Raw genomic sequence first — 11906 nt, 5'->3', positions numbered from 1 at the left:
TCGTCGTTTTGGAATGTTAGAGGTCTATCGGAATATAATTTGCATGGCATTCGTGTTGAGCATGAACGTTTCTACTCAGCGTTAATGCTACTCTTTCATGCTTATAGTTAAATAGCACAGGAGTTAAGGATTGGGGGAAGGGAAGATGAAATGGGAAAATAACACAGGGGAGGCCGAGGGGCAGGAGGAAGGCTAGTGGGAAGGACCTGGACTTCCCATCTTTTCTCTATTTTGCATCATTTCTGCATTAGGCTCCTCTGGTTGGAGTTGGGGTGGCTAGCGGTCCACCTCACGCTCCCTTAAAGCCCACCAGCACTGAAGGAGAGAAGAGATCAAAATAACCGGCTAAGCATGAAACCGAGACCACTGGAAGGGGAGGAAAAGGGGAAAAGGGCAGGGAATTCTCCAAGAGATGGGGCACAGTGAGACCATCTTCCTTCCAGGGCTCCTCACCGCCTCCTGCGAGGACGATGAAGGAAGGAGGGCACTGGACACACGAACACAGCGCACCACTCGCTGACTTGGAATGGGAACGGGACAAGGAACAAGTCCAGGTTGTCGAGAGGAGGCATGCCCTGGCTGTCATGGAAGGGCAGAGTACAGAAGAAGGCAGGAGTGGTGAGCAGGACACGTGGGCTTCCCAGGACCTTGGGGAGGGATGGGGGTGGGGAGCAGGGGACTCCAGCAGTAGGAAGAGGGAAGCCTTTGCTACCATTAGAAAACTCTATAGAGAATTTGCATTGGATAATGCATGGGTGTGACGTACAAGGAGGGCCCATGGGGGTGAGGGAGGGTGACCATGTCTTCCAGGGGCATCTGTAAGGCACAGCTGTGGATGGAGGACAAAGTCAAGGTCAGCAGGCCTATGTACTGAAAGCTGTCTTGAACCTAGGAAGGCTGTCAGCCCCACCCTCCTCTTCTCGTCCTCCCACTTTGACTCCTCTTGCTTGGCTTTTAATGCAGATCCAAACTTACTGGTAAAAGACAAGGCCTGAACTTTGCCTTCAAAGAAATCCTTGGCACCTGTGATGGCATCAAAGGCAGCACCCATATCAGAGAGTTTTGCCAGCACTGCCCTCCTGCAGCTCCCTGGCTTTGGCCTTGTGGAGAATGAGCAGGCACACGTGGAGGCTGGGCTTGCCCTCAAAGTCCTTGTCTACCTCCTTGATTATGCCCTTCAGGTCTGGGGGGCCCCAACTTCTCCTTCAACTTCAGATCCATCAGGTCAATGTGTCCGTCCTTCCCAGCGTCACACGCTCATGTTCCCCATGGAGATCTAATGCTGACGGGTGTTACTTCAGCCCAGTAAGGGGAGTCTGGTGCACCCCCGGCAGCCTCTGTAGCAAAGATCGGGTCCCCACATAACATCTTCACTGCAGTCTCATGACAGAACTTGAACCAGAGTCACCACCCATGCTGCCTCTGAATCTATGACCCTAGAAACTGAGAAAACTAGTTGTTTTTGAAAAAATTAAGTAACTCGTTACATAGCAATACTTAACTAATACAATGACCTTTCCCCTTCCAACAACCCCGATGGTACCTGGACTCCTCTGGCTGCTGATAGTCACTGGGCTTGGCCCTCTGTATCCTGTGATTTTCTGGAATGAGGAAGAAACTGTTTATCCTACTGAATAGCTCCGGGCTCCTTTCTGTGCCCTACGCTGACGCTAGGACAGCCCGCCAGGTGGAGGGTGATAGCCTAACCTGGAGTTGAGTCCTCAAGGGTACAGAATCTGAGAACTCTGTCATTTTTTTATGTAACTCTGAGTAGTCATTTGCCTCCTTCTGCTTCCCATCCAAAATTCCACAAGGAAAAAAAAAAAATTCCACAAGGTTAATGATAGCTTCATTGCAAATACCTTTTACAATAGTTTTTGTGTCAACTTGGCAGGACCAGGAATCTCAGTGGTTTGGCATTGAAGGCCTAGTAATCTCCATGGCATGACCAAACACAATGTGTTAGGTCCATAGTTGAATCGGCTGTGAGCAGCCAATCAGTTGTAAGAAGATTAGGGGAGACTGTAACCCTTTACTCAGGTCATAGTCCTGATACGATTGGAAGGATGTTTCTTTGGGGGTGTGACCTACTTCTTACATAAGTAGATGCTGTGGGAAACTTTGCTTGCTATTTGCTGAGTCTGGATCCTGCATCTGGCTCATCTATCTCAGGATTTTGGAATTCAAGCCAACAACCTGCCATATTGTTGACCTATCCTGGGAGCCATCAGGAATGCATGGTCTTGGAACTGCTTGGACTCAGACTTGCCGGCTTCTTCAAGTGTGTGAGCCCTTTCCTTCCTATGAATCTCTCTCTCTCTCTTTTGCTCTCTACATAAACATAATTGATTTTGCTTTTCTAGAGAACCCAGCTTTTTCCAACAACATTAAGTGGCAAACATGAACCTCACTGGATAGACTATGCACGAATCAAACTGACCAAGTCTGTGGGAAGAGATGATGGAGAAACTCACTATCATTAGCCAGCGGCTCGTGTGGAATAGACCATCAAGTGCTCATATGCAAGTTCAGGTTGCAGGTTAAGAAACTCAAAACACGTTCATGAGAGCCCAAATACAACCTTGATTATATCCCACCTGAACTTAGAGACCATCACATGCAAGTAAATCGCTGTTGGAGATCATGCAAAATGGTTGCAGCAGTCTCTCAACAGGGGGCTGCCAGACATCCAGGCCAGATTCGGAAGAGAACATGGAAGGAGGAATGTCATTGCTGACATCAGATGGAACGTGGCTGACAACGTGAATCAAAAAAATATTTACTTGTGTTTTATTGACTATGCAAAGGTCTCTGACTGTGTGAACCATAGCAGACATTGTGAAATTGGGAATTCCAGAACACTTAGTTGTGCTCACATGGAATATGCACAAAGACCAAAGGAAAGTGGTTCCGAGAGAACAAGCAGATAGTGCAAAGTTTAAAATCAGGAAACGTGTCCGTCAAGTTCGCATCCCTTCACCCTATGGATTCAGTCTGCATGCTGAGCAAATAATCCAGGAAGCTGGACTGGGTGAAGAAGGATGCTGAGAATGCTCATTAACAATCTGCAATACACAGATGACACAACCTTGGCTGCTGAAAGCAAAGATTTGAAACACTGATGCAGATCAAAGATCAGTAAGGATGACAGCGTAATGTAAAGAAGAGAAAACGGTCACACCGGGGCCAACAGACCACATTAGGGTACACAAAGAAAAGATTGAGGTTGTCAACAAGGATTTCATTTTACGTGCCTCCACAACCCAGGCTCATGGAAGCGGTAGTCAAGAAACCATCATCTGTATTGCTTCATGGAACCTCTTGAAAGGGTTCTAGAACAATCATATGCTTTAAGAACCTAGAGGCGCCTGACCCAAGCCCTGTGTGTTAGTCTGAGCACTTTAGAGAAACAAATCCACAGAAACTCATGTATAAGAGAGTTTTATGTAAAGGTTAAGTGCACATCAAGAAAACATCCTAACCCAGTGCTGCCCAAGCCCACAAGTTGAACATTAACCCATATGTCTGACACCAATCCACAAAGTCCTCCTCCATCTCACAAAACAGATGCAATGATGCCGACTGCAGGAGGAAAGCCGAGTCAGTGAATGTGTAAACATCTCAGCGCTGGCAGGGGTCTCCACACGGCTGCTCCAGCACCCAGGGCTGCATCAGGGTAGGTCCATGTGGCTTCTCCTCAGGGATGTCTTGCAGGAAGTAAGCCTTGCAAGCTAAAGCAGGGAACTGGCTAAGGCAGCTACACCCTGGTCCGACCATCACAAAGCAAGATACCCGAGAACTAGAAAGGTGAGGCTCACTGAGCCATGTATCCCTCTGCCTTTCAGTTGACCCCACATGTGTTTATTGGCCAGATTGGCACAATAAACTAACTACCTCACCCTGGCATCCTCATGTGCGTGCGAAAGTTCGACAATGGACAAGAAGATGGCCGAAGAAGTGATGTATTTGAACTCTGGTATTGGCAGACTGTCGAAAGTATTGTCTGCCAGAAGAACCCAAACCATCTCTCGTGGTGAGAAAGTACAGCCAGAGTGTTTGGTAGGAGTGAGGAAGTTGTAAGGTGACCACATTTTAACATTGGTAAAGTGGAACAAAAGCGGGACACCATTGATAAAACTCATATCCTGGCAAAATAGCCACATGGCAGCCAAAAACCATATACCCTAGCTTGTGGTGCATTCTTTCCAAAAATTGGGATTTTTAAAAAATACCGCGGGACGCGGGGAAAAATTGTTAAAAATCAGGACTATCCCACCAAAAGCGGGACGTCTGGTCACCTTAGGATGGAGGGACTACATACTTTGGACATGTGATCCAGAAAAAGCGATCGTGCTTGCTAAAGCAGAGAGTCAGCAAACAAAGAGAACGCTCCTCTCTGAGATGTTAGTTAGTGGGCCCAAATCTCCCCCGTCCATGGCTTTGGCTGCAAGGCGTGCTGTAATCTGAGAGCACTGAACAGTGGTAGGACCTGAGGGGAAAGTAGGGCGGGAGGAAGTGATAAAGGGATTTTCCTGATCAACTTTCCACACAGCTGTCTCGACCTTCCATGGACTCCTCAAATGTCCAGAGGGTTTCCTTCCTCCCCAGCCTCAGAGAAACCAGAAGCCCCAGAGCAGGATCACACCTGGAGTGAATTTAAGCCAGGTCTGAAGGATGCGCATATGTACGCGTATACATAGACGTTGGTGTGTGTTGGGGTTGGGGAGATAGCCAGGATGCCCAAGAGAAGACCAGCCTTCTCGGTGGCTCCCCCCAATTGATCTGTAAGTTCATAGATTCTCTTCTCACCCCGGAGGTTGCAGCAGCTGGTGATGGCACAGCCATGCTAGGTGTGTCTCGGAGATCCTAACGCGCTTGTGCTCTGAGTCACCGGGTGCTGAGGAGAGCCCGTAGGGACCTGCAGCAGCAGGCAGAGGAATCTAGAGGAGAGAGGAAGCTCCAGGTGGACAGAAATCATTTTGCCATGAGGACAGTTGGAAGATCGTGCCTGTGATGGGCCCAGCTTTAGCCTCTGCGCTGTTCTGGGGCAACAGTGAGGGAGGCCTTCCCCTGACCCAGACTCCCCGTGCTCCCACTCCCTGCCCTGCCTCATGCTGCAGCCAGGGGCTGCCTCCAGTGTTTCCCAGGACCCGCGCTCCCTCCTTGCCTCCTCAGGTCTCTGCACATGCAGCTTCCTCCATCTCCAACTCTTCTTTCCACGCATTCCCTCACCACTTCTGAGGTCCTCCCATCCTCAGGGACCTCTTCCTGTCCTCTGAACCAGTGCAAGATCTCCCCTCCCATCAGGTTTCCAGGGGCCACCTACCTCTCTCGCAACACTCTTCAAGGTGGCAATATATATTTCTGTGACCATGTCCCATCACATCTCTCTCTTACCAGTCTGTAAGCTTCTCTGGGACCGAGCCTGCGCCGGCTTTGGGTCATTATAGAGTAGCCAGTACTTAGTACAGGACATGTCACGGGGTAGGTGCTTGATGAATGTGTATTACATGAATGTAAAGAGATGAACAGTTGACCTGTTCGAAGGTAGAAGGGGTTTCGTGGGAGGGAGGGGCCTCCCTGAGGGAGAAGCACTCAAATGTACACTGGAGATTTCCCCGGAGAAACTGTGGTCTAGAGGGCGGGCCGGGGGGTGGTGGTGGTGGAGGTGCATCTGATAGTCCTAGATGGACGTTCAGATTCCCTATGATCTCAGGAAGCTAGAAAACCCACTGCTATCGAGTCCACTCAGCTTCATAAAGACCCTACAGGACAGAGCAGAATTAGAAGACCAGGGAAAACCCGAAGCAGCCAGAGGCTCCTAACTCCCTCTACGCACTTTGTGCTTCATTATTTTATCGTCTTCCATGAGCCTCCATTGTCCCATTGTTGCATGGTATGGGAACTCTTGGGGACATGGTGCATGTTCAGTAAGATGTTCGATAAAAGTGCTTCATGTTGTCTTGGTTACCTAGTACTACTCTCATGGAAAGCCCCACGGGAGTAGCTTTAAAAGACAGAAATGTCTTCCATCACTGTTTGAAGCTCGCCGTCTGAACTGAGAGCTCTGGCTGTGTCTCTGGAGGAAGACTCCCGCCTCTTCAGCTGCTGTTCCTCACGTCCCTGGCGTTTTCCTGCACGGTGTGTGTCTCCCCTCCATTTCTTTCGCCTCCGATCTGCTCTTATAGATAGGTCACGGAAATGACTGGCTTAAGGCATGCTTTACATTCACGTTGCCTCATCAACACAGCAATGAAGTCCCTATTTCCACACGAGACCACATCCACAGCTATAAGGGTGAGGATTTACAACACATAACACTGCCTCAGGCCTAGCTCCCCAGCAGCAGGGCCCGGGAAGGACACTCCTTATAAAGTGACTCACTGGAGGGGTGCTCTCAGGAGAAGAAGGGCGAGGAAAGCAGGTTCGGGTGGGGAGAAAGCCAAAGAAGGCTATGTTCTGGGCTGGTGGTTGGTACACCTGGTATCCTAGGGAGCAGGAGAATGTGCCTGGTATCACAGAGCTGTCTCCTCTCGAGGCCATGTGGTGAACTTTCTGTCCTCCATCACTATCAGTAGTTGTTGGGTGCCTCCAAGAGAGGGTGATTTCCTGAAGAGGTGACCTTAAAAGCCTACAGTCACCAATGTCGGGGACAGGTGCATCCAGGGGACAAAGGAGATCTAGTGGACTCCCCAGAACACTGACTCGGAGTCTCCATTCAGCTTTCTAAGAACTGAGGAGTCCTACTTCACCAATGAGGAAGTGGAGATTCTGGGAGCTTCTGTGACTTGTCCAAAGCTTCATAGTGTGCCCAAGCATGGCCTCTAACCCTTGTCATTTGTCTCCCAAATACTTGCTTTGTCCCTTCCCAATGTAGATGAGAGAAGGGGCTGGGGACACAGTGGGAGGGGAGCCGAACAGGGGCTCTCTCCTTGGAGCCAGAGCTGTGGCGTTTTCTAAGCACTCAGCTACTAACCAGAGGGTTGGAGTTTCAAGTGTACCCGGAGGTGCCTCGGAAGAATGGTCTGGCATTCCCATTCTGAATTATCAACCACTAAAAACCCTACGCAGCATAATTCTCTTTAGACACACACCTGGGATCATCGTGACTTGGAACCAACTCATTTTCTGTGTAAAGACAACTACACAGGCTCTGGTTGAACCATTTCAAACACACCACCTCTGGCTCCCACAAAGGAAGCTGAAGTAAACCGGGTGTGTGAGAAGTTGCTGCGAGGCTGCCAGCAGCCCCTGCGGGCCCCACTGAAGTGAAAAGGGAAGTGACCAATCATATAAGCCACAGGCATTTCCTGGCTGGAGGAACAGGGAAAACTAACCCCGGAACATCTGGCTCCCTGTGCATGCGGGTGCCCAGGCCCTCACTGTGAACCCCATGCCCCAACACACGGGCACACACAGCCGTACACACATATACACACACAGCCGTACACCCAGAGGCCCGGCTCCTGTCCAGCCCTCGCAGGCAAGTTCACAGGCATGCACACATGCCCACTCTCTTGCCTTCCCACACTGAAACCTTCACTCGTGCTCTATATGCACACCCACACCAAGGGCCCAACTCATGTCCGGACACCAACGTAAGCCCACACCCTGTCCCCACCACAGGGCACATTTAAACAGGCACTTTCAGCTTGGCATACAGATTAGCATAACGTATGTGCATAAATGTACAAAATGCACATTCTCAGCATATTTACTCAAAGGTCAGATATGGAGCGTCTGTCATGTGACAGGCACTTGAGCACAGGAAGACGCAGCACACCATCAAACATACCCACAGACAGGTGCACACAAGCATAAACAATCGCCAACACACAGGCACATACGATGGGGGCTTCATGGAGAAGTTTCAGTATCTTTAATTCCATTTTTCCACGAACTCTTTTAAAGTCCTCTTATATTTGCACGCTCACACAGGTACACAGCAAACACATACAAATATCCCCCAAGGAACACACGCAGTTTGATTTCTCAGTAAGCAAAGGTGAAGAAGGCACGCTGTTTCTAGAGTTCTTGTCTTGATAAACTCTTCCTGCAACCCCCTCCCATATCCGTTCTCCACTACTTTCCCTTCGCCCCCTCCCCTCCCCGGCCCTCCTCTTCTCTCTGCTCCTTGGTCTCAGGAAATGGTTCAGCATGCTATCTTTATGAGACATTCAACCTGAAGACTTCGATGCTTGGCTTTCTTTCTGGTCTTGTTAAACAGTCCCTAAGAAGCACGTGCTTACAGTACGAATAAAGTATGCACATTAAAAAAAGAAATCCCCTCCTCTGCCTCGAATTCTTTTCTAGTGTTCATCTGTCATTATACTAAAAGAAAGAAAGGGTGGCAGAGGGAGAGAAATTGGTTTATTTTTACCTCTAGCTTTCTTCTGTTTTTTCTGTCTTTTAATAGTATATATTGAACAACTTTCCACATCAGCAATGCAAATCAGCTTCCTTCTCTTACCGGTTGCCTAATATTCTACTGAACAGATGTGGCAGCATTTACTTAACTGGTCCTTACAGCTGGACACTTGGATTGTTTCCAGGTCTGTGTCATTTCACACACTCGCGCCACGAGGGTGCTTGCGGGCAGGCCCCGGTGCATGTGTTGGACGGTAGACCAGAGGCAGAGTACTCGGGACAGTGACTATGAGCACTCACAGTGCTAGACCAAAAAAAGACAAAGCAAAAGCAAGGAAACCTGTTTCCATCAGGCTGATTCCATCTCACAGTGACCGACATAACGTTCCTAGACGGAAAACCTCTGCGGGAGCAGACGGCCTCATCTTTCTCCTGAGGAGTGGCTGGTAGTCTTGAACTATCAGCCTTGAGCTAGCAGCTCAGCGCCTAACCCACAGCACCATCAGGGCTCCTTTACAGTTTATATCAGCTGCCAAAATCAAGGGGGCTTCTGTAATGGTTTATCAACTTACCTACCCACCAAGGATGTAGGGAAGGACTTTCAAATAGTCAGAGCTGCTCAGAGAAGGGATACACATGTTCAAGAAATAGCAGTAAGCTTGTGCCTCGTGTGAACACTTTCTGACAATGCCATAGAGATCATCCAAGCACCAGACTGAGGAGTGTATTCGTTTTCAATGGCTGCCATAGAAAACCACTGTAAACGGGTTGGCTTAAAACAATAGGAATGCATTCTCTCCCAGTCAGGGGCCTAGAATTTCTAAATCAAGGTGATGTTCAAAGTCAAGAGGAGCCCATGCTCCCTCAGAAGGCGCTTGGGAAGAATCCTTGTCTCTCCCAGTTTCTGGTGGTTGCCTGCCATCCTGGGTGCTAAGTGGCTTGTGCCCCGTTGGGAAACTGAAGACGGCTACCATCATCCCAAGGTTAAAGTGCTGCCCGTCTGCTACCTTGATGCCACAGAGTTCGGGTCCTCCCACTTCACAGGGGTGTTGGGACACGTGCAATGGATCTGGGGCGGGTCTGAATTGGCAAGAAGCATCACACTGTCCATTTAAAGCGACAGTAAAGCCCGGCTTGAGTAAACACGTTGTTAATGAGCTTCCTCCAATCTTCGTCATATAAGGCAGCCTCTCAGATTATTTGTTCAGCTTACAGATTGAATAAATATGTTGAAACACACAACCCTGACACACACCGTTCTTGGTTTTAAAGCACACATTCTCCCCCGGCTGTGTTAAAACAACTACATACAGTTTCTGCATGAGCACAGTGAAGTGTTCTGGAATTCTCGTTCTTGGCGCCGTTTTCTATGGTTTGCTATGATCTATACCATCAAATGCCTTTGGATTGTCAATAAAAACACAAGTAAATACCTTTCTGCCGTTGTCTGCTTTCAGCCAGGAGCAATCTGACGTCAGCAATGATATCCCTCTTGTCCAGTCCTCTGCTGAGTCCAGCTTGAATTTTGGCAGGTTAAGATTCCCACCACATACCACAAAATGGAAGATAATGACATCAGATCACAAAATGAAGGGGAATCGCACCACACTGGGAACCATGGACCAGCCACGCTGACACATGTTTGGCTGGGACACAGTTCCATCTCTGACATCCTGAGTCTGTTTCCTCAGGGACAAAATGGGGCTGCGTCAGGGAGCTCTCTTGCTGACGGTACTAGAAAAGGACGTGGCAGGCTGGAGACAGCTCAGGAGCAAATTATGTCCTCCTTTACCAAGTCCACACTCACACTGGCCATTTTAGATGGGTGTGGAAGGAATATTTCCAACACAAAATGAGAGAAAAGCCAAACCAGTTCTTGCTGAGTCAATTCCAACTCAGGGCAGCCCCAGGAGAGTCAGAAGAGAAGTGGGCTTCTTCCAGTTTTCCAGGCGAGGGCATTTTAGAAGCAGATGATCAGGCCTCTCTCGCCAAGCCTCTCTCGCTGTAGTTTGGTGCCGTGAATCTGTTCTGATGTAGTGACCCTATGCATCACAGAACAACACGCTGCCTGGGCCTGGCCCATCTTCACAATTGTTCCGATGTTTGAGCCCGTTGTTGCAGACACCGTGTCCACCCGTCGCACTGAGGGCCTTCCTCCGAGTCACCGTCCCTCTGCTTTCCCAAGCACGATGTGCTCCAGGGACACGCTTCTCCTGGCCACGTGTCCAAATTCTGTAAGACAGAGTCTTGCCATTCTTGCCTCTAAGGAGCACTCTGGCCGTATGTCTTCGGAGACAGATTTGTTTATCTTTTTTTTTTTTTTAGATTTGTTTATCTTTTTGGCCATCCCCACAATACAAACACCTTGATTCTTTTTCTGTCTTATGGAGTCCGACCCCAGCTTTCCCACGCGTATGAAGTGATTGAAAACACAATGGCTTAGGTCAGATGCACCCTCGTCTTCAAAGTAGCCTCCCTGCTCTTCCACATGCTAAAGAGGTCTTGTGCAGCGGATTGCCCGATGTAATGTATTGTTTGACCTCTTGACTACCGCTTCCATGAGCGTTGATGGTGCAGCCAAGCAAAACAAAATCCTTGACAACTCCAATTTCTTCTCCATTTATCAGGATGTTACCTATTAGGCCAGTTGTGGGGATTTGGGTTTCCTCGACACTGAGCTGTAATCCATACTGAACTCTGCCATCCTTGACCTTTATCAGAAAGTACGTCAAGTCCTCCTCACTTTCAGAAAGCAAATGTGTGTCATCTGCATATCACAGGCTGTTCATCAGCCTTCCTCCCATCCGGATGCCACGCTCTTCTTCACGTAAGCCAGTACAGAGTCTGTAAGTATGGTGAAAGGACACAATGCTGACACACACCTTTTCTGTTTTTAAACCCTGCACATTTCCTTGTTTTCTTGGCACAATTGCCTCTTGATCCATGTAAAAATCTCATACAAGCTTTGCATGAGCACAATGAAGTGTTCTGGAATTCCCATTCTTCTCAAGACTGCCCATAGTTTGCTATGATCCACAGTCAGTCAACTGCTTTTGCATAGTGAATAAAATACAAGGAAACATCTTTCTGATAGGCTCTGCTTTCAATCAAGATCCATCTGCCATCAACCAGGATATTTTTTTCCACGTCTTCTTCTGAACTTCTGGCAGGTCCTTGCCAGTGAAACTCTACAACTGATTTTGAATTATCTTCAGCAAAATTTTACTTGTTGGTGATATTAATGATATTGTTCAATAATTTGAGCATTGTGTTGGGTTACTTTTCTTTGAAATGGGCACATATATGAATTGCTTCCAGTCAATTGGCCAACTAGCTGTCTTCCAAATTTCCTAACACAGATGAGTGCTTCCCAGGGCTTCATCGGCTTATTGAAACATTTCACTGGGGCTTCCATCAATTCTTAGAGTCTGGTTTTTGGCTAATGCTTTCAGTGTAGCTTGAACTGCTTCCTGTAGCATCTTTGGTTCTAGCTCATATGCTACCTCCTGAAATGGAATGTCCACTATTTGGGGGGGGGG

Source organism: Echinops telfairi, unplaced genomic scaffold (assembly GCF_000313985.2).
Source record: "Echinops telfairi isolate 266 unplaced genomic scaffold, ASM31398v2 ScPeMD7_7410;HRSCAF=8448, whole genome shotgun sequence".
NCBI lineage: Eukaryota > Metazoa > Chordata > Mammalia > Afrosoricida > Tenrecidae > Echinops > Echinops telfairi.
The sequence above is the reverse complement of the archived record's forward strand: the minus strand, read 5'-3'. Positions refer to the sequence as shown.